The sequence below is a fragment of the Lepisosteus oculatus genome, chromosome 14 (assembly GCF_040954835.1).
Source record: "Lepisosteus oculatus isolate fLepOcu1 chromosome 14, fLepOcu1.hap2, whole genome shotgun sequence".
NCBI classification, from domain to species: Eukaryota; Metazoa; Chordata; class Actinopteri; order Semionotiformes; family Lepisosteidae; genus Lepisosteus; species Lepisosteus oculatus.
In genome coordinates, this window is record NC_090709.1 from 44401812 (window position 1) to 44424126 (window position 22315).

Genomic DNA, 22315 nt, shown 5'->3' on the forward strand with positions numbered 1-22315 from the left:
TTATCATATCCTTCCTCGCCTGTTGAGAGGCCATCCTGATCTCTTCTGCCGTGGCGTGCTTCATACACGCCCTCTTCAAGTGAGCAGGAAGCTGATCAAAAGTATTCAGGCACATCTTGCACACCAGGGGAATCCTCGTGGGTTTCCTTTGAAAATAAATAATACCATCTATGTATAGAAACAAGCTAAGACTGATTTCTTAAATTATCCTTAATTTTCTCTCTCATAGTTTGAGCATAATGATTTTATTGTATTTATATAAGAATTGCTCATTGCTCCAAAATAAATAATGGTTTTATAAAAAAGTGAACACTTACTTGGTCTCAGTCACAGACTTTCCAATAGAAGCCATTGTGGAGTTCAGCAACTGCAGGTCCTAGAAGTGGGGAAGGAATTTTAAAAGAGAAATTGAATTACAATACAGAAGGAATGGCTGAGGGATCACTGAAATATATATACAGTGCCTTGCGAAAGTATTCGGCCCCCTTGAACTTTTCAACCTTTTGCCACATTTCAGGCTTCAAACATAAAGATATAATTTTTTTATTTTATGTGAAGAATCACCAACAAGTGGGACACAATTGTGAAGTGGAACGAAATCTATTGGATTTTTGAAACTTTTTTAACTAATAAAAAAATGAAAAGTGGGGCGTGCAAAATTATTCGGCCCCCTTGCGTTAATACTTTGTAGAGCCACCTTTTGCTGCGTTTACAGCTGCAAGTCGCTTGGGGTATGTCTCTATCAGTTTTGCACATCGAGAGACTGAAATTCTTGCCCATTCTTCCTTGCAAAACAGCTCGAGCTCAGTGAGGTTGGATGGAGAGCGTTTGTGAACAGCAGTTTTCAGCTCTTTCCACAGATTCTCGATTGGATTCAGGTCTGGACTTTGACTTGGCCATTCAAACACCTGGATACGTTTATTTGTGAACCATTCCTTTGTAGATTTTGCTGTATGTTTGGGATCATTGTCTTGTTGGAAGATAAATCTCCGTCCCAGTTTCAGGTCTTTTGCAGACTCCAACAGGTTTTCATCCAGAATGGTCCTGTATTTGGCTGCATCCATCTTCCCCTCAATTTTAACCATCTTCCCTGTCCCTGCTGAAGAAAAGCAGGGCCAAACCGTGATGCTGCCACCACCATGTTTGACAGTGGGGATGGTGTGTTGAGGGTGATGAGCTGTGTTGCTTTTACGCCAAACATATCGTTTTGCATTGTGGCCAAAAAGTTCGATTTTGGTTTCATCTGACCAGAGCACCTTCTTCCACATGTTTGGGGTATCTCCCAGGTGGCTTGTGGCAAACTTTAGACGAGACTTTTTATGGATATCTTTGAGAAATGGCTTTCTTCTTGCCACTCTTCCATAAAGGCCAGATTTGTGCAGTGTAAGACTGATTGTTGTCCTATGGACAGACTCTCCCACCTCAGCTGTAGTTCTCTGCAGTTCATCCAGAGTGATCATGGGCCTCTTGGCTGCATCTCTGATCAGTCTTCTCCTTGTCTGAGCTGAAAGTTTAGAGGGACGGCCAGGTCTTGGTAGATTTGCAGTGGTCTGATACTCCTTCCATTTCAAGATGATCGCTTGCACAGTGCTCCTTGGGATGTTTGAAGCTTGGGAAATCTTTTTGTATCCAAATCCAGCTTTAAACTTCTCCACAACAGTATTACGGACCTGCCTGGTGTGTTCCTTGGTCTTCATGATGCTCTCTGCGCTTTCAACAGAACCTTGAGACTATCACAGAGCAGGTGCATTTATACAGAGACTTGATTACACACAGGTGGATTCTATTTATCACCATCAGTCAATTAGGACAACATTGGATCATTCAGAGATCCTCGCTGAACTTCTGGAGTGAGTTTGCTGCACTGAAAGTAAAGGGGCCGAATAATTTTGCACGCCCCACTTTTCATTTTTTTATTAGTTAAAAAAGTTTCAAAAATCCAATAGATTTCGTTCCACTTCACAATTGTGTCCCACTTGTTGGTGATTCTTCACATAAAATAAAAAATTTATATCTTTATGTTTGAAGCCTGAAATGTGGCATAAGGTTGAAAAGTTCAAGGGGGCCGAATACTTTCGCAAGGCACTGTATATACAAATTCCAAAGACTGAGTCCATATCTCCTTTAGGTGAGGACAGACTGGATCAAACAAAAACAACATTTGAAGTGAATTGCAAATGTATTGAGTTGTGATGCAACTGTAACTTGAACCTAACATGACTGGGGCGTGCATTTTTGAAATTGCATTTTCACAGCTGAAATACAAAATGAAGCTGATCACAGTCCAAACTCAAGGTATTGTTGTAAAACTAAATATTCAACATGTTTCTACCTGTCCCTTTTCAGCTCACTCAGAAGTCCACAGCCTGCAGCCTGGTGCCTCTCTGTCTCCCCCCTCCACACTGCTGGTCCAGTGGAGGTGCTGTTTGATCCTGCAGGATCTGTCCAGTATCGTATAGTCTTACTGAGCAGCGCAGGGCTCCCTGGCCCCAGGTACGAACAGTGAGTGTCAGTGCAGAACAGCTCTCTGACACTTCGCTCCCTCACTCCAGCTGATCAGGGCAACGATACAGTGAGGGACCTTAAGGGAAGCAGTATCAGCACTGTGATCGTCACTGTGGGTGGTAAGCAGGTCTACAGTAGGGTCACTAGAGGGCTCTATATTCTTGACAGAGTGTGTTCTTCTATCATCCTCTGTTCTGATTGTCTTTCAGCTCACAGAGACACTGTCACCCTGCAGCCTGAAGCCTCTCTGTCTGTCCCTCTGTTCACTGGAGAGCCAGTGGAGGTGCTGTTTGATCCTGCAGGAGGTGGAAACTGGACCTCAGTGTGTTCTGTCCAGAACAGCACAGCCAGCTGTTTCCCCCAGTACAGTTTTTTTTATTTTTGATGATTAGCCATATGTTGATTATAATATTGTACATAATGTATAATTTGAACTCGATATTTTTCAGGAGTGAATGATTGTACATTTTCAGAATAAATTTCGAAACCAAATTATTGTCCCTCGATCTCTGTCTCTCTCTCGTCCTGCTGTCTGTCTGTCCCTGCCTCTCTGTCTCTCTCTTTCAGCCCCGTCTGTCAGTCTGTCTGTCCCTCGATCTGTCTCTCTCTCCTTCCTCTCTCTCTCTCGGTTTGTTTGTCCCTCAATCTCAATCTTTCTCTTTGCCTGCTGTCTTTCTGTGCCTTCATCTTTGTCTCTCTCTCTCCTTCCTTTCTGTCTGTCTCTCTGTCTGTCCTGCGTTGTCCCAGCTGGGCCTGTCTCCCCGGCTCTCTGCCTTCAGCTCTGTTCGCCGATGTCCCACCAGCCCGTCTCTCTCTCAGCCTGTCTCTTGACTTGCAGGAGGAAGAGGAGGTGGAGACAGCTCCTTCGGCAGGAGAGAGGAAGGAGGTCAGTGCTGGTCCCACCCTGCCTCCTGTCCTATCTGTGGTGGAGTTTCGCCATCTTGTCTGTCCCTGGGTCTCAGTGTTTCTCTCTCTTTCAGCCCTGTCTCTCAGTGTCTCTCTCCTCCTCCTCTCTGTCCTCAGTGTCTCTCTCTTCTCCTCCTCTCTGTCCTGTGGTGTCCAGGCAGTGTGTCTCTCTCCTCCTCCTCCTCTCTGTCCTGTGGTGTCCAGTGGGTCAGTATTAGTGGGCTACACCCAGGCTCACTCACTGCGAGTGTGATCTCAGCAGAGTCTCTGTGCTCTTGGGACACTTGACTCACCTGTCTCTCTCTTTCTCTCCCTGTGCTGTCCCTCTCCTGCCCCCTCTCTCCCTCCAAGGACTCCAGCTGGAGGAGGTCCAATCACCACCTCCTGTGAGACAGAAGAAAAAGAAGGTGGGTAATGCTCTGATCCTCTCTTTACTCCTGTCCAGTGTCCAGTCAGTGTGTCTGTATGAACCCCTCTCTCTCCCAGTGCAGTGTTCATGTACTGGAGTGTCCAGTCAGTGTGTCTGTATGAACCCCTCTCTCTCTCAGTGCAGTGTTCATGTACTGGAGTGTCCAGTCATGTGTCTGTATGAACCCCTCTCTCTCTCAGTGCAGTGTTCATGTACTGGAGTGTCCAGCCATGTGTCTGTATGAACCCCTCTCTCTCAGTGCAGTGTTCATGTCCTGGAGTGTCCAGTCCGAGTCTTAACGTGACTCTCCTGTCTCTGCTTCAGAAGCGCTGGTGCATCTTTTTGAAGTCCCTGAGCTGCATGTCGGTGGAGACAGAAGATCAGGACGAGCCAATGGAAGTGGCGGAGACCGTAGCTCAGGAGAGGAAGAGCGAGGGAGAGGAGGAGCAGGCTGCCGGGAAGGACAAGAAGAGGAAGAGGAGGTGCAGTTGAGCAGACGGGGGCGCCGCCCGGTCGTGTCTGTGATTCAAGGAGGAGTCTCCTCTTGCTGTTTGATGTCATGGTGACGTCTGTGTCTGTGTCCCTCACACCTGCAATAACAATATTCTTTCCAGGTTCCTTTCCTGGTTCTGTGCCTGCTAAGATCTGGACTGGACTGTGCTGGACCAGAGCTGAGGAGCCCCAGACTGTGCTGGACCGAAGCTGAGGGGCCCTAGACTGGACTGGACCTAAGCTGAGGGTCCCCAGACTGGACTTAATCTGTATTGTAATTTTTGTTCTTTTGTTAAGCATCATTAAAATGGTTTTAAAAAAAATCTGGTTAGCTTTTGGTTTTTTCCCTCCCCCCCACCGAAACGAACGAACAGAGTCTGTCCTTCTCTTTCATCCCGGAGAGTTTGTGGTTGACGGATTGAGGCCGAGAGCCCTCGTCGTCGGCGTGCCACCAGTTGGCGGGGATATAGCAGGGGGGGGCATCGTGTCCAATACTCCTTGTAACGAGACAGATTTCAAGCCACCTCCGTCTGAAGAGAAGGAAGTCGACGACGAAGTCCAGGGTGTCCTAGGAAGATCTTTAGCCATCGTTTGCCCAGCAGCCATCTCACCCTGCAGCTCCCAGCTGGCAGCCCCCTCCCCACTGGAGCCCAGCAGGTGGGAGCCTGGTCAGTACCTGGAGGGGAGACTCCTGGGAAAAACTGAGGTTGCTGCTGGGAGAGGTGTTAGTAGGGCCAGCAGGGGGCGCTCTCACCCTGCGGTCTGTGTGGGTCCTGATGCCCCAGTATAGTGACGGGGACACTGGACTGTAAACAGGCGCTGTCCTTCGGATGAGACGTCAAACCGAGGTCCTGACTCTCTGTGCTCATTTACAATCCTGGGGTGTCTGTGGAGAAGAGTAGGGGTGTTACCCCAGTGTCCTGGCCTGATTCCCCCCCTGGTCTTCACCCATCATGGCCTCCTAATCACCCCCGTCTCTGAACTGGCTCCATCCCTCTGCTCTCCTCCCCACTGAGAGCTGCTGTGTGCTGAGCGGACTGGAGCATCATCCAGGTGGGGGCTGCACACTGGGGGGGCTGGAGGGGATCCCCCTGACCTGGGAAGAGCTCTGAGTGGAGGGTCCAGACTTATTAATTTTTATTATTATTCGTGCTGCACTGGGCTCCTGTCCTGGCAGTGAGAGGGGGACTCTGTGATCAGTACAGATACTTATGACTGTATAATAATACACGATAGAAATGGAACACAGGGTAGCGCTGTAGTCTCTTCGAAACGTTTTGAACTGCCTGAAGAAGTTTTCACAACCCGGACTCATGAAGGTACAGGTCTTCTCCCTTCGGCCGGAGCAAGGTGTATCATGTCCTGGTGATTTCTCCCGTTTCGAACGGAGTTTAATGTCGCATTTCTACTTTATTAGAGAGAGGCTCTGAACATCCTGTGATGGACTGGTGTCCTGTCCAGGGTGTGTGAGTATGTGTGTCCTGTGATGGACTGGTGTCCTGTCCAGGGTGTATGAGTCTGTGTGTGTCCTGTGATGGGCTGGTGTTCTGTCCAGGGTGTGTGAGTGTGTGTGTGTCCTGTGATGGACTGCTGTCCTGTCCAGGGTGTGTGAGTGTGTGTGTGTGTCCTGCGATGGTCTGCTGTCCTTTCCAGGGTGTGTGTGTGTACTGTAATGGACATATATCCTGTGAAGGACTGCTGTCCTGTCCAGGGTGTGTGAGTGTGTGTGTGTGTCCTGTGATGGTCTGCTGTCCTTTCCAGGGTGTGTGTGTGTACTGTGATGGACTGGTATCCTGTGAAGGACTGCTGTCCTGTCCAGGGTGTGTGTGTGTCCTGTGATGGACTGGTGGATTACAATATTAATTCTCCTCCTAGATTCCCTCATTCATCGCCAGAGTGAAAGCGGGACACGGCAGTAAAAGCTCAGCCCTGCGGGTGGTGGTCCTCTCGGCCACACAGGGGCGCTGTGGCCCCATTGGGGGGGGGGTTAAGTTCACGTCCCGCTGGGAATCGCACCGACGGCGCGGAGTTCGTGAACGTCCCCGACAACAAGAAAACGAGAGAGAGAAAAAAGGTCGTTTTCGGGGTTCAAGAAGCAACCCCGAGATTCAGGGAGTTTCCCCGCTGAGCTTACTCTGCCGAAAACACCCAGGTTTTATTTTTTTCCCGTGCCCCCCCCTCACACAGGCCGTTTCTGTAGCGTGAAGTTGTGTTTTTTTGCGCGGCGGTCGGTGAGGGGCGAAATTGTATTTATTTTTTTCCCACGGTTTGAAACAGAAACAGCCGGGTGGTGTTGTAGAGAGGTCGACGTGCCTGGTTTTCCTCGTCTGCGAAGCCCGTTTTTTTTTTTGGGGGGGGGGTCGTGAGGTCCCACGCAGCGCTCGGAAAAGAAAATGGCGTTTCTTTTCCCCGTAGGACGGGGGGGGGGGGGGGACCCGTGTTTTTTGGACGTGGCGTGGCCCGAAATTTCCGCCCTTGGGCGCTAGAGGGGAGTGGAGGTTGGTCTTTCTTTGATTTGGGGGTCGGGGGGGGGGGTCTAATTTCACTGAACCAAACCCCACGGAAACCCGTGTTGGACGTGGGGGTGCTGAATGCGCCCTTGACGTGACTTTGTCTTTAAATTCAAGTGCAGCTTTTGTAACCCTTGGGCCGGAAACAGCTGGACCCGTTTCCCCTGCCTGTCCGAGGTGGCGACTACCGGGGTCGTACAGGGACACCCGGCTGGCCGCCGAGAGTTGGAAAAATAAAATGTCCACCCAAAAAAAAACAGCAACCGTGAAAAATGTCGGCCATTTTTGTTTCGCGGCCGAGCCGTGAGCGCGTTTGGGGCGACGTCACGGAGGCGTCACAATGAGCCGCCTGACGTCACAGAGCGGCGGATTCTAGCGGGGGGCGGCGCCGGAGCCCCATGAGCTCAGAGGAGTGAAGAGAGAAGAGGAGGAAAGCGCTATATAGTCTTTTATAAATACGTGTTTCTTCCAATAAAGTTACTTCGACTTAGATCGTTAGTTTCAGCTTCAGAATCGCTCTTCAGAATCCCCGTGAAATCGGTAAGTCAGTCAAAAGCGCCGCTGGCGAGAAATAGCAAAATAAGTGGAGAAATAAGTTGTTTTTTTTACCGTTACTCCACTCTTATGGGTGTGATCGTGCTGTAAAAAGATATTGAGAGGAGGTGCACCTCTACACAGAGAGTGGTGGGGGTGGGGAACAAGCTGCCCAGCCCTGTGGTTGAAGCCGATACCCTGGCTTCTCTCCAGACACAGCTGAGTGAGCTCCTCCAGTCAGGACAGGAGGCTCTTCTGTACACCGAGGGTGGCGGGGGTGTGGAACAAAGCTGATACCCTGGCTCCTGTCCAGACAGAGCTGGGTGAGCTCCTCCAGTCAGGACAGGAGGCTCTTCTGTACACAGAGGGTGGCGGGGGTGTGGAACAAAGCTGATACCCTGGCTTCTCTCAGGACACAGCTGGGTGAGGTCCTCCAGTCAGGACAGGAGGCTCTTCTGTACACAGAGGGGGGCGGGGGTGGGGAACAAGCCGCCCAGCTGTGTGGCTCCGCCCCCTCCCCTCCGCTCTGTGACTCTGCTTGTCTCGGCAGGACGATGGACCCACAGAGATGCCGCACGGCCGTGCGCGGTCGCAGCAGGACCCGGGCCCGGCAAGGCGTCGTAAGTCCACCCCTCCCGCCCGCCGTCCACAGGGTCGCAGGTCCATTATAGCCTTCTGAGAGCACAGATTGCCTCTGAACGTCCCAGACTCTCACTGGACACACTGTAGAGACTGCCCAAGGCCCCTAGTCTCGACACGACTGGGCTGGGCTATTTGGTCAGAGCTGTCTCGGAGATGGGCTGTCTGGCGTCTTCACAGGTCACACCGGTCAGGCCGAACCCGGACTGGCAGCGGGAGAGGTCCCGGCCCAAGTCCCGGTGCTTTTCCGTAAGTCTGACCCGGTCGCCTTCCGCGAGACTGGACCGGCCGCCCTGTGGTGGGCCCGGTGCCCCACATCTACCCTACAGCTCCCCACTCTGACCCCTAAACTCCCGATACCCTACAGCTCCCCACACTGACCCCTAAACTCCCGATACCCTACAGCTCCCCACACTGACCCCTAAACTCCCGATACCCTATAACTCCCCACTCTGACTCCTAAACTCCCGATACCCTACAGCTCCCCACACTGACCCCTAAACTCCCGATACCCTACAGCTCCCCACACTGACCCCTAAACTCCCGAAACCCTACAGCTCCCCACACTGACCCCTAAACTCCCGATACCCTACAGCTCCCCACACTGACCCCTAAACTCCCGATACCCTACAGCTCCGCACACTGACCCCCACAGTCCTGATGGCCGAGAGGTCTCTGCTTGCTGTAGTGATTGAGTGAGCTCTGTGGACCTGACCTCTGTCTTGTGTCCTCGTTTCCAGCGTCTCCTAGTGGTCCGGCATTTCACACGACCTGAAGGTGAGATCTGGGGAGGAGACAGAGCACCCCCTAACACCCCTGAGCTGGGTTACAGGGTAAGACAGCTTCTTACTGTTGGACACACCTGTCCACACTCTTACTGGACACACTGGACAAACTCACCTGTCCACACTCACTTGTCCAGACTCTTACTGGACACACTCTCACTGGACACACTGTCCACACTCACCTGTCCAGACTCTCACTGGACACACTGTACACACTCACCTGTCCACACTCACTGGACACACTGTACACACTCACCTGTCCAGACTCTCACTGGACACACTGTACACACTCACCTGTCCAGACTCTTACTGGACACTCTGTACACACTCACCTGTCCAGGCGTAGTCTCTGCTCCTCATCCCCCCTGCATTGTGTCTCCCCCTCTCCCCGCTGGACAGAATCCTGTGGTGTCTTCGTGTCTCCCCGAGCTCGTCCAGAAGCTGGAGAGGGCGGCCGAGCTGCAGCTGGAGCTCCCGGGGTCGCCCGGCTCGTTCCGCTCGGTGTCCCCCCCCTCCTCGCCCGAGAGCCCCCTCCGCTCCCCGCCCCCGGCCCCCCCCTCTGGTCCCCTCAGGCCCCTGACCGCCCCGCCCCGCCGCCCCCCCTTCATCCCCGCCATGCCCCTCGAGCCCCCCCTGCTGCCCGGGGCGGTGCCCCTGCCCCTGCCCCTGCCCCCGCCCTTCCTGCCCCCCATCGCCCGCCCGGCCCCGCCAGGCCCCGCCTGGGGCTCCCCGGTGCGGAGGGCAAGGAGAGAGGCGGAGATGTCTGACGAGGCAAGTGGGGCAGAGTCTGTCCATCTGTCCGTCTGTCCGTCCGTCTGTCCGTCCATCTGTCCGTCTGTCCATCTATCCTTCAGTCCATCTGTCCCTCTGTCCCTCTGTCCATCTGTCCTTTTCTCTATCCTGTCCTTCTGTCTTTCTGTCCTTTTGTGTCCATCTGTCTTTCTGTCCTTTTCTGTCTTTCTATCCATCACTCTATCTATCCTTTTCTCTGTCCATCTGTCCTTCTGTCCATCTGTCTTTCTGTCCTTTTCTCTGTCTTTTTGTCCATCTGTACTTCTCTCTTTCTGTCTTTCTGTCCTTCTGTCTGAGTCTCTCTTTTTCTCTGTGTCTGTCCCTCTCTCCCTGTCTCTTTCCATGTCTCCCTGCTCTCTGTTTGTCCTGCGTTGTCCCAGCTGGGTCTGTCTCCCTGTGTCTCTCCGTGTGTCTCCCTGCTCTCTGTCTGTCCTGCGTTGGCCCAGCTGGGTCTCTCTCCCTGTGTCTCTCCGTGTGTCTCCCTGCCTGTCTCTCTGTCTGTCCTGCGTTGTCCCAGCTAGGTCTCCCTCCCTCCTCTCTCTCTCTCCGTGTGTCTCCCTGCTCTCTGTCTGTCCTGCGTTGTCCCAGCTAGGTCTCCCCCCCTCCTCTCTCTCTCCGTGTGTCTCCCTGCTCTCTGTCTGTCCTGCGTTGTCCCAGCTGGGTCTCTCTCCCTGTGTCTCTCCGTGTGTCTCCCTGCTCTCTGTCTGTCCTGCGTTGTCCCAGCTAGGTCTCCCCCCCGCCTCTCTCTCTCCGTGTGTCTCCCTGCTCTCTGTCTGTCCTGCGTTGTCCCAGCTGGGTCTCTCTCCCTGTGTCTCTCCGTGTGTCTCCCTGCTCTCTGTCTGTCCTGCGTTGTCCCAGCTGGGTCTCCCTCCCTCCTCTCTCTCTCCGTGTGTCTCCCTGCTCTCTGTCTGTCCTGCGTTGTCCCAGCTGGGTCTCTCTCCCTGTGTCTCTTCGTGTGTCTCCCTGTCTGTCCTCTCTGTCTGTCCTGCGTTGTCCCAGCTGGGCCTGTCTCCTCTGCTCTCTGACTTCAGCTCTGTTCGCCGATGTCCTGCCAGCCCGTCTCTCTCTCAGCCTGTCTCTTGACTTGCAGGAGGAAGAGGAGGTGGAGACAGCTCTTCCGGCAGGAGAGAGGAAGGAGGTCAGTGCTGGTCCCACCCTGCCCCCTGTCCTGTCTGTGGTGGAGTTTCGCCGTCTTGTCTGTCCCTGGGTCTCAGTGTCTCTCTCTCTTTCAGCCCTGTCTGTCAGTGTCTCTCTCGGCCTGCTGTCTGCCTGTCCCTGCCTCTCTGTCTCTCTCTCTTTCAGCCCTGTCTGTCAGTGTCTCTCTCCTCCTCCTCTCTGTCCTCAGTGTGTCTCTCTCCTCCTCTCTGTCCTGTGGTGTCCAGTGGGTCAGTATTAGTGGGCTACACCCAGGCTCACTCACTGCGAGTGTGGTCTCAGCAGAGTCTCTGTGCTCTTGGGACACTTGACTCACCTGTCTCTCTCTTTCTCTCCCTGTGCTGTCCCTCTCCTGCCCCCTCTCTCCCTCTTTGGACTCCAGCTGGAGGAGGTCCAATCACCACCTCCTCTGAGACAGCAGAAAAAGAAGGTGGGTAATGCTCTGATCCTCTCTTTACTCCTGTCTAGTGTCCAGTCAGTGTGTCTGTATGAACCCCTCTCTCTCTTAGTGTAGTGTTCATGTCCTGGAGTGTCCAGTCAGTGTGTCTGTATGAACCCCTCTCTCTCTCAGTGCAGTGTTCATGTACTGGAGTGTCCAGTCAGTGTGTGTGTATGAACCCCTCTCTCTCTCAGTGCAGTGTTCATGTCCTGGAGTGTCCAGTCAGTGTGTCTGTATGAACCCCTCTCTCTCTCAGTGCAGTGTTCATGTCCTGGAGTGTCCAGTCCGACTCTTAACGTGACTCTCCTGTCTCTGCTTCAGAAGCGCCGATGCGTCTTTTTGATGTCCCTGAGCTGCGTGTCGGTGGAGACAGAAGATCAGGACGAGCCTTTGGAGGTGGCGGAGACCGTTGCTCAGGAGAGGAAGAGCGAGGGAGAAGAGGAGCAGGCTGCCGGGAAGGACAAGAAGAGGAAGAGGAGGGGCAGGTGAGCAGACAGGGGGGTGCCGCCCGGTCATGTCTGTGATTCAAGGAGGAGTCTCCTCTTGCTGTTTGATGTCATGGTGACGTCTGTGTCTATGTCCCTCACACCTGCAATAACAATATACTTTCCAGGTTACTTTCCTGGTTCTGTGCCTGCTAAGATCTGGACTGGACTGGACTGGATTGGACTGGACTGGACTGGACTGGAGCTGAGGGACACCAGACGACTGGACTGGAGCCTAGGGACACCAGACTGGACTGGACCGGAGCTGAGAGGCACTAGACTGGACTGGAGCTGAGGGACACCAGACTGTGCTGGACTGAAGCTGAGGGACCCCAGTCTGTGCTGGACTGAAGCTGAGGGACCCCACACTGGACTGCACTGGAGCTGAGGGACACCAGACTGGACTGGACTGGAGCTGAGGGGCCCCAGACTGGACTAGACTGGAGCTGAGAGGCCCCAGACTGGACTGGACCAAAGCTGAGGGACCTCAGGCTATGCTGTACCGAAGCTGAGGGACCCCAGACTGTGCTGGACCGAAGCTGAGGGACCCCAGACTGGACCGAAGCTGAGGGACCCCAGTCTGTGCTGGACCGAAGCTGAGGGACCCCAGACTGTGCTGGACCGATGCTGAGGGACCCCAGTCTGGACTGAAGCTGAGGGACCCCAGTCTGTGCTGGACCGAAGCTGAGGGACCCCAGACTGGACCGAAGCTGAGGGACCCCAGTCTGTGCTGGACCGATGCTGAGGGACCCCAGACTGTGCTGGACCGATGCTGAGGGACCCCAGTCTGGACCGAAGCTGAGGGACCCCAGTCTGTGCTGGACCGATGCTGAGGGACCCCAGTCTGGACCGAAGCTGAGGGACCCCAGACTGTGCTGGACCGATGCTGAGGGACCCCAGTCTGGACTGAAGCTGAGGGACCCCAGACTGGACTGATGACCTTTTGTTAAGCATCAATAAATTTTTTAAAAAAAAATCTGTTTAGCTTTTGGTTTTTTCCCTCCCCCCCCCAAGGTTGCTGCTGGGAGAGGTGTTAGTAGGGCCAGCAGGGGGCGCTCTCACCGTGCGGTCTGTGTGGGTCCTGATGCCCCAGTATAGTGACGGGGGACACTGGACTGTAAACAGGCGCCGTCCTTCGGATGAGACGTCAAACCGAGGTCCTGACTCTCTGTGCTCATTAACAATCCCGGGGTGTCTCTGGAGAAGAGTAGGGGTGTTACCCCAGTGTCCTGGCCTGATTCCCCCCCTGGTCTTTACCCATCATGGCCTCCTAATCACCCCCGTCTCTGAACTGGCTCCATCCCTCTGCTCTCCTCCCCACTGAGAGCTGCTGTGTGCTGAGCGGACTGGAGCATCATCCAGGTGGGGCTGCACACTGGGGGGTCTGGAGGGGATCCCCCTGACCTGGGAAGAGCTCTGAGTGGAGTGTCCAGAACTGGACCGGGGACACAGACCCCTGGACTTACTGGACCGGGGACACAGACCCCTGGACTGACTGGACCGGGGACACAGACCCCTGGACTGACTGGACCAGAGTCACAGACCCCCGGACTGACTGGATCAGAGTCACAGACCCCCGGACTGACTGGACCAGGAACTGCCTGGGATAAATCAGTGAATCGATCTGTCAGATCAGCCAACCCTCTGACAACCCAGCAAGCAATTAGATCAGTCAAAATGTCAATGATCAATTAATCAGTCTGGGCTGTCAAATGATTTTTTAAAAGCTCTCCCTGCAAAACCAAAGTCAGCTCTCCCACTGGTTTCTGGAGTTGGTGCTGAACTAACGTCTTTCATTCATTCCCAGACTAAACAACATCCAGCACCACCACTCCTGCTCCCACAAGTCACATTGAGTATGGCTGGAACACCACTTCAAGGGTGTGCACTGGGAACACTGGGTATCCTCTGAACACTGGGCGTGCACTGAGAACACTGAGTATCCTCTGAACACTGGGCGTGCACTGGGAACACTGGGTATCCTCTGAACACTGGGCATGCACTGGGAACACTGGGTATCCTCTGAACACTGGGGGTGCACTGGGAACACTGCGTATCCTCTGAACAGTGGGGGTGCGCTGGGAACACTGAGTATCCTCTGAACACTGGGAACACTGGATATCCTCTGAACACTGGGTGTACACTGTGAACACTAGGAGTGCGCTGGGCATCCTTTGAACACTGGGAGTGCTCTGGGCATCCTGTGAGCTGCTGTGTGCTGAGCGGACTGGAGCATCATCCAGGTGGGGGCTGCACACTGGGGGGGCTGGAGGGGATCCCCCTGACCTGGGAAGAGCCATGAGTGGAGGGTCCAGACTTATTAATTATTATTATTATTATTCGTGCTGCACTGGGCTTCAGTCCTGGCAGTGAGAGGGGGACTCTGTGATCAGTACAGATACTTATGACTGTATAATAATACACGATAGAAATGGAAACAGGGTAGCGCTGTAGTCTCTTCGAAACGTTTTGAACTGCCAGAAGACGTTTTCACAACCCGGACTCGTGAAGGTACAGGTCTTCTTCCATCGTCCGTAGTAAGGTGAGAGGCCACACCCTCGGGGCGCAGTATCCCCGATGCACCCCCCACCACCCAAAACGACACACACTTCTGTGACGATTGGGAGACCCCGGTTCGACCACCCCCTGCGGTGGAGGAAACGACCCGCTGGAGAGAACACGCAGACTCCACACAGAAGGGTCACCTCGGCATTTATTCCAACAGCAAAACAACACCAGAGAGAAACGGTCTCCGAAAGAGATGCGTACACCGGGAAAAACACGACGGGGTCATTACAAATGGGAATAGGAGTTCTTTTTTTCTTTTTTTTCCGGACGTCAGTTGTATCGTGTCCTTGTGATTTCTCCCGTTTCGAACGGAGTTTAATGTCGCGTTTCTACTTTATTAGAGAGAGGCACTGAACTTTGGGGAACGTGACATCTACCCAGTATTACTAGTAGGTTGATACATATAAATGTTCTTTTTCCCCACGTATTATACCTCGCGAAATATAACGATGGCCAACTCCTTAAGTCGAAATTTAAACCCTTTTCACGCTACAAGACTCCGGACGTTTCCTTTTTTGTCCTCTTTGGCCTCCAAGATAAAAAAAAACTGGGATCCATCGTGGCGTTGCCAAATTAAAACGTCAACCACTTTTCGGGCTTTCGTGCTGTCCATGATGAAACCGTCATGGTTGTGTAAGGATACGTTACGTCACAGACCGGCGGCGCTCGGGCGTGAGGAGTGTCGTTACGTTTTTGAAACGGGCACGTCAGACAAGATCTCGGACAAGATCTCCGAAAAACCCAAACCTGTAAGATTCAATTTCAATTGAGTTTGTTTTATATAGCGCCTTTCACAACAAGAATGCCCCAAGGCCCCGAACAAAGGAGTTGTTCCACACCCCCGCCACCCTCTGTGTACAGTAGAGCCCCCTGTCCTGACTGGAGGAGCTCACCCAGCTGTGTCTGGAGAGAAGCCGGGGTATCGGCTTCAAGCACAGGGCTGGGCGGCTTGGGCTTGTTCCCCACCTCCACCACCCTCTGTGTACAGTAGAGCCTCCTGTCCTGACTGGAGGAGCTCAGCCAGCTGTGTCTGGAGAGAAGCCAGGGTATCGGCTTCAACCACAGGGCTGGGCAGCTTGTTCCCCACCCCCACCCCCTTCTGTGTACAGAAGAGCCTCCTGTCCTGACTGGAGTGACAGTAGAGACGGGGTTCATGGGTTATCTGGAGGGGGACTTCGCTCCAACAAAACGCCCAGCCCTGCTGCTCCTACCTCGGACGGAAGACACTTTCCTCAGCTGCTCCATCGTCTTCTCCCTGCGGGAGACCGGCCGCCTGCCGGATCGGGGGGCGCTGTCGTCGGGGTGGGTCGCGGCCCCCGACGTCGAGGGGCTCTCGGGGGGGGGGCGCCCCGCTCGTCGTCGGCACCGGCGCCGCGTTCTCTGCCGCCGCCACCACCGCCACCACCGGCGTCGGGCCGCGGGCCTCACCTGGAGGCAACACACCGGCTTCTTTTAACAGATCACCTCGGGAATCGGGAACAACGGAGCTGTGTGCGGCCGTTTGTACGGAGGGGTTCAGCGCGGGGGGGCTCCGGGCTCGGGTCTGGTCCCGGGGGGGGGGGGGGGGGGGGGACTGTCTGTGTGGAGTCTGCATGGTCTCCCTGTGTTCTCCGGGTCCAAAGACAGGCTTTTGGGCTAATTGGCTTCTGGGAAAACTGACCCTGGTGTGTGTGTCCTGTGATGGACTGCTGTCCTGTCCAGGGTGTGTGTGTGTGTGTGTGTGTGTGTGTGTCCTGTGAGGGACTGGTGTCCTATCCAGGTTGTGTGTGTGTGTCCTGTGAGTGACTGGTGTCCTGTCCAGGGTGTGTGAGTGTGTGTGTGTCCTGTGATGGACTGGTGTCCTGTCCAGGGTGTGTGAGTGTGTGTGTCTGTGTGTCTTGTGATGGACAGATGGTACCCAGCCTGGACACCCATGAGACACTGGTTTCCTCAGAAGACTCTGTCCCTAACCCGGGTCCAGAAGAAACTACAGTGACCTATAATTCCTGCGCCTCGGAAGGGGTTATGACGTCTATGTCCGGCCCCCGCGCCCGCGGACCGGCGGTTCGGCGTCGCGCTCCGCAGCTCGAGCTTCGGTGCGAGGCAGGGCGGGAGGGAGTCGATGTGGCCTCGGCGCCATCTTTGCTGGTGAGTCAATTGTGACCGTTGCGGTACAATAAACCATCAATAAACCTTTTCCCACCCCGACCAGTATTTCTGTCGCGGCCCACGTCCCTTACAATCGACAAACTATAAAAAAACAGTAGCCCTTCGCAACATTACACGCCATTTTTTTATTTTAAACGTCCGCTAGATACGCAGGTGGCTCGATACCTGTCTTATCCTTGTCGGCGTCTTTATACCGGCAAGTGAATTTTATTTGGCGTCCCTCAGAATTGTGACAGAAATGTCAGTGAACCACAATAAAAAATAAACTTTTTTTTTAAAGGCGATGAATGGATTTTAAGAGTAACCGTGTAGCAACTGACTTAAGGAAAAAAAAGTTGTCTTTCCCTACGAAGACTTTTTGGTACAGGACTTTCTTTAAATATCAGTTGTGCATAGCGTTTTACAAAAAGTTGATGATGATCTTGGAGATAATTGCAAAGGAAAATTGAGATAAATGCCAAAACATTACGTGTGAAACGACAGGACAGAACTTTGAACCCACAAAGAAACAAAGGTATGAAATATTGCCTCTTCATGGGGGGGTTGATAATTGTAATAAGTGTAACTAATTTTCGTAAAGAAATGTATATTGTAACGCTTACGGCCGACAAGCACTGTGTGTAAGAGCCGGCGTACCAGAGCGGGTGACGTCACCGCCCTTCCCTGTGATAGCAGGACCACAACTACTGGGCTGTGGAGAGATCTCTCTTTAGCTCACGGGGCTAGGTCGCTGCAGAAAGACGCGGAAGTCCCGGGTTCGAGCCTCCAGTCGGGACGGGGCCGACTAGTTGCGGCAAGGGTGCTCGCCTGAGCCCCCATTGCGTTATAATATTATGGGAGTCACACGTGAGATTTAGTGTATATACGTTTCATATTGTGCATATATATACGGGGTTAAAAAGTGGAATGAGTATGATTATAAACTCGTGTGTCCTATGATCAGATAATTTTTGAACAAGCTTTGATTAGACAGGTAAAAAACAACATCAGATCCTTGTTTTTAATATATTCTTACGTCTGAATATCAGCTTCTCCCCTCTGGCCAACATTTCAGGGCTCCAGGTGTAGATCCCAAATTGAAACAAATATTCATTTGTTACCCTTATTAAGACAGTTAATAGAAGTGAGTGACCAGGGTAAATAAAGGTGGTTCAGTGTAAACTGTTTATATGTGTGAGATGTCATGACTTCTTATATTAAGTTTTATCTTTATATTTAGTTATACATGTGTAATAGATGCGATGTGTGTCCATAAAAAGGTTTCTCCAGGGGAAAATCAAGTTGGTTTTAAAACCGGGTTTCCTTTTAAGGGTACGTTTGCATTCCAAGTGTGGTGTTTTTGCCTTTTTATCATGTTTCGGATGTGAATCCGTGGTATTTTTGCCGAGACAAGTTGCCTTTTTATACGTGGAGGGATCTGCTCGTGAGATGTCCGTTCGGTCCATTTCTGAGCTCAGTATAAGGTGTAGAAAGCATGACTGTCATCATAACCCGCCTCTCACCCTGGCCCGAGCCTGAAGCATGCCCCCTAGTGCAGGGTTAGAGGTGTGGAATAATGTTGTGACTATTGCTTCATCAATAACATGCTGATTGCATGTTTCTAGATGGGTATAAAAGAGATCTCAACTACTGAGGGGCCTTACTAATAATTGCTTACACTTATATAGCGCTTTTCTGGAGACTCCACTCAAAGCGCTGCACAGGGAATGGGGAATCCCACTACCGCCACCAATGTACAGCCCCCACCTGGATGATGCGACGGCAGCCATAGTGCGCCAGAACGCTCCCCACACACCAGCTCTCAGTGGGGAGGAGAGCAGAGGGATGAAGCCAGTTCAGAGAGGGGGGTTATTAGGAGGCCATGATTGGTAAGGGCCAATGGGAAATTTGGCCAGGACGCCTGGGTTACACCCCTACTCTTTTCGAGAGACGCCCTGGGATTTTTAATGACCACATAGAGTCAGGACTTCGGTTTTACGTCTAGTTTACAGTCTAGTGTCCCCTGTCACTATACTGGGGTATCAGACCGCAGGGTGAGCGCCCCCCTGCTGTCCCACTAACACCTCTTCCACCTCTTAGTAGCCAATGAAAAATGGAAGCTTCCTCAGAGACATACGCAGGAAGACAGGAGTTTATGATGAAAGTTCGAGAGGGATGGCCACACCCTAGTTCGGTCAGACTCGGCTGTCGATATTTTAGCAATCACTCCTGACTCCTCTCCTGAAACACTGTCAATACTGCACGTGATCCCCCTCTCACCCTCGCGTCTCTCTCTCACCCCGTCTCCACCTGTGTAGCTGCCCCCCCTGGTCACTCCTCCTCGCTGTGCAGGGGGGGTCCCAGCCTCCTCGTCCTCTGGCCAGGAGCCCTCAGCCAAGCGGGTTCAGCCAGATCATCACTCCATGATCCTTTCAGTATGCTAAATTCCTGGTGTTGTTTTTTTTCTCCCCAGAAAACTGACTGTCCGCCCCACCTCTGCGCTAAGTGGACGATGAAGTCAGGTTCCAGTGTGCCTGGTGTTTACAGGTAATACTTCAGACTGGTCGGCCTCACCTCAGGGTGTCTGGGCGTTTGATATTATACAGTTGCAATGCTGATGCCTGTGACTGTGATGCTGTAAGGCTACAGGATTCTCTCTGGAGATCCTGAGTGATTTCCGGCGTTCGTGCGGAAACACAGCCCCACCCTCCCGCAGTGTCCAGTCCGCAGAATCTCCTGGAGACGTGGTCTCGCCGATGGGCGACCCCGCCAGCGAGAGACTAGCTGAGGCAGGATATTCTGTAAGGTTCAGTTAATTAGACGCGTACAGATGTTGAGCTCATTGTCCTTTTAATTGTGCCATCTATGCTAACTGTAGCAGAGATCGAACTATCAAGGTGACAGATCAATAATTTTAAATTAAATAGATGCATGATATTGCTAGCGCTGATGCAAGAGGCAAGTCAGAGGAACTGAACACAGAATGGATAGGAGTCGCAGTGAGTGAGAGAGGAATGAGATAAATTATTTAAGAGGATTAAAACACTGAAGAACAGGAGACACAGTGAGAGAGAGGAGATCACAGGAAATACCTCAGTAACAAACATACTTACACACAGGACAGGAGACACAGTGAGAGAGAGAGGAGATCACAGAGAATCCCTCAGCAACAAACACACAGGACAGGAGACACAGCGAAAGAGAGGAGATCACAGAGAATCCCTCAGTAACAAACCCACAGGACAGGAGACACAGCGAGAGAGAGGAGATCACAGGAAATACCTCAGTTTTAAGTGCAGACAACCGGACAGGAGACAGAGTGAGGAAGAGTAAATGAATCACAGTAGTATTGATAAGAGACGGGTTATGAAGAGATGGGACACACAGAGATGGAGAGAAGGGAGGCAACAGTTGAACTCACTTGGTGAGTTAATTGACGGCTGCTGTTTCTTTGGCAGATGAAGTCGGGGTCCAGAGTTTCGCTGACGTGGCAGAACCGTCCCAGCTCGGTCTCCTCCCATTCCTGCAGGTCAGTGCCCCTTCAGTCAGACCCTGTGTTCGGGGAGACACACAGGGAAGTCGCACACTGTGACAAAAGGCTCCAGAGACATCGCTGAACCACAGAATAGCTCCAGAGCATTTGTGCACCTTTTGGAATTCTTCACGTATAGTGAAAGGTGAAAATAAAACCAAGAATGGGTGACGCGTCTTTACACAGAGGCGGGTGGGGAACAAGCTGCCCAGCCTTGTTGTTGATGCCGATACCCTGGCTTCTCTCCAGATACAGGTGGATTAAATCATGGGTCCAATTAATCACTAACTACCAGACAGGCTTGAAAAACCGAATGGCGTTCTCTCGTTTTTAACCTTTCTTCAGTTCTTAGAAAACCTGCACACAGAAAAAAAATAATTTGCATTTTTTTACAACTTCAAACGGTCAGGTCTGTGGGTATTTAAATCTGACTAGAATGTGTATTGTTCAAAATCTCTTGTTCACTATCAGTGTTGTTGTTTTTAGTGTCATTCTCATTACTCCTGTGGTAAAGAGTTACTTTGTGCGGCTCGGGGTTTGTTGACTGTGGAGTATTCAACAGCAGTATCTGTCTGTGTTAATTCTGCCAAGAATAAAACACGTGTTCTCAACCGTTAACACTGTGCAGAGCAAGAGGGAAGTCAATGAGTTAACACTGTACAGAACCGGATTCACTGTTCACACTTGTATTGACACTGTACTGAACAACAGGACTCTCTGTACACACTCATATTGACACTGTACTGAACAACAGGAATCGCTGTTCACACTCGTATTGACACTGTAGTGAACAACAGGACTCGCTGTTCACACTCGTATTGACACTATACTGAACAACAGGACTCACTGTTCACACTTATATTAATACTTTTTTGATTAACAGGACTCAGTGTTCACACTCCTGTCGACACTGTTCGCACTCGTATTGACACTGTACTGACCAACAGGACTCGTGTCGACACCTTTCACACTCGAATCGACGCTGCTCACACTCATGTCGACACTTGACACTCGTATCCAGTACTGATTGCCCAACCCACCACTTAGCAGAGCTCCCGGTGGTGGGGCTGTGGTCCAGGGGCTCTGCCCCGACTTCACCTCGCACTGACCTAGCAAGCCCGCGCACCACAGGCGTCTCGCCGCCCCCCGCTGCTGCCGTTTGAGCCCTGCGAGCCCTTACACGCGAGAAGGCAAAACCTACTTCCGCCCGCGGGCCCGGGATCCTGGATCACGGAGTAATGGCATTCCTGCGGTGCCGCGGTTCCTGAAAGAGAGAGATAACGGTCAGGGAAGCGTCGCTGAAGACGCGCGGAAGGTAGGGATAACGGTCAGGGAGGGGGCCGTGTCGGCCACCCGCAGGCCGCAGAGGCAGCAGGTACGGGATCGTTCCACGCGGCCGAGAGAGAGGGGAAAGAGACGCGACATTTCGACTGTGGTCTTTTCCGGCTTCACGCGCCCGAAGGAGGCTCTGCGGCCGAAACGCCGCGTCTCTTTTCCTGTCCTTTCAGCGCAGGGATAAACCTTGACCTGCTCCGCTGCGGGTGAAGACAAAGTCGGCGTCGCTGGGTTTTTAAAAAAACCCGCAGAGCCACTTCATACTTCTGAAGACGATGGAATGGGAATATTTACAAGTCCTGTTCTAAAAGGTCTTCGGATCTCACCGTGACCGGCTGGGAGTGGGGTTTGCGCTAGGCAGTAGTCGGAGTCCGTTTTCTCCACCCCTTTGCTAACTGAACCAGGCTTGCCCAGGCCGGATCCATTAAAACCCACAAACTTCATGAATACAGGCGACCAGCTTTGACTTTGCTGGACCTTTTATTGACCATCATATCGGACTGCTCCAGTGAGAACTCCGCATTACAGATCTCTCAAGGTCAAACTCACAGAAGAGCCACAGACAGACAGAGACCGGATCAGAGACACAGGGGAGACTCAGGACGGTGAAGGAGTCCTCATGGAGGATATCAGATACAGATGCAGCCATTCAAAATGCGCGGTAAAAACCCGCGGTACACTAACCTACCCACAAGCCACTGCGGGGCACCGGAGGGCACCGCAGGGCAAGTGATTGGCTGGCCAAAATGACCGACAGGGGCACTCGTGGTGCATTGGTTGGTAGTGCAAAGATTTAATCATTTAATGTCTTTACTGTGCACATTTTAATCCGCTTAGTTTTGAATATTTATATGGATTTTACCACTAAAGGGAAATTTTAGTAGCTGAGCATAAAAAGAAGAGGAGCATAACGCATCTGAAGGTCATAAACGATATTAATTTAGGAACATAAATATTACTGTATGTATGTAAACTGTACTGTGTATGGCTGGTCTTGGTAGTTTAAAGAAAAAATACACACCAGTCTTCCATTTCTCCCTAAACATTTTAAGCATGAAAGTTTTATGAAACGGTACCCAAATATGCGATTGCTGTATAGAAT

The 22315-nt window shown here is 52.2% G+C and overlaps 3 long non-coding RNA genes across 3 annotated transcripts; 2 read left to right on the plus strand and 1 right to left on the minus strand.

Moving 5' to 3' along the window:
* The first annotated feature begins 2743 nt into the window (after positions 1-2743).
* LOC138243297 (uncharacterized) lies at positions 2744-4609 on the plus strand. Its single transcript, XR_011192078.1, has 3 exons — positions 2744-3391; positions 3763-3818; positions 4145-4609. It is a non-coding gene; the product is annotated as an uncharacterized lncRNA (long non-coding RNA).
* Positions 4610-11100: 6491 nt separating this feature from the next.
* On the plus strand, positions 11101-11950 carry LOC138243303 (uncharacterized). The gene is made up of 3 exons (XR_011192085.1): positions 11101-11157; positions 11488-11651; positions 11780-11950. It is a non-coding gene; the product is annotated as an uncharacterized lncRNA (long non-coding RNA).
* Positions 11951-20398: 8448 nt separating this feature from the next.
* On the minus strand, positions 20399-21596 carry LOC138243301 (uncharacterized). Its single transcript, XR_011192083.1, has 3 exons — positions 21540-21596; positions 21080-21142; positions 20399-20461 (listed from the first exon to the last, which is right to left on the minus strand). It is a non-coding gene; the product is annotated as an uncharacterized lncRNA (long non-coding RNA).
* Positions 21597-22315: the final 719 nt, after the last annotated feature.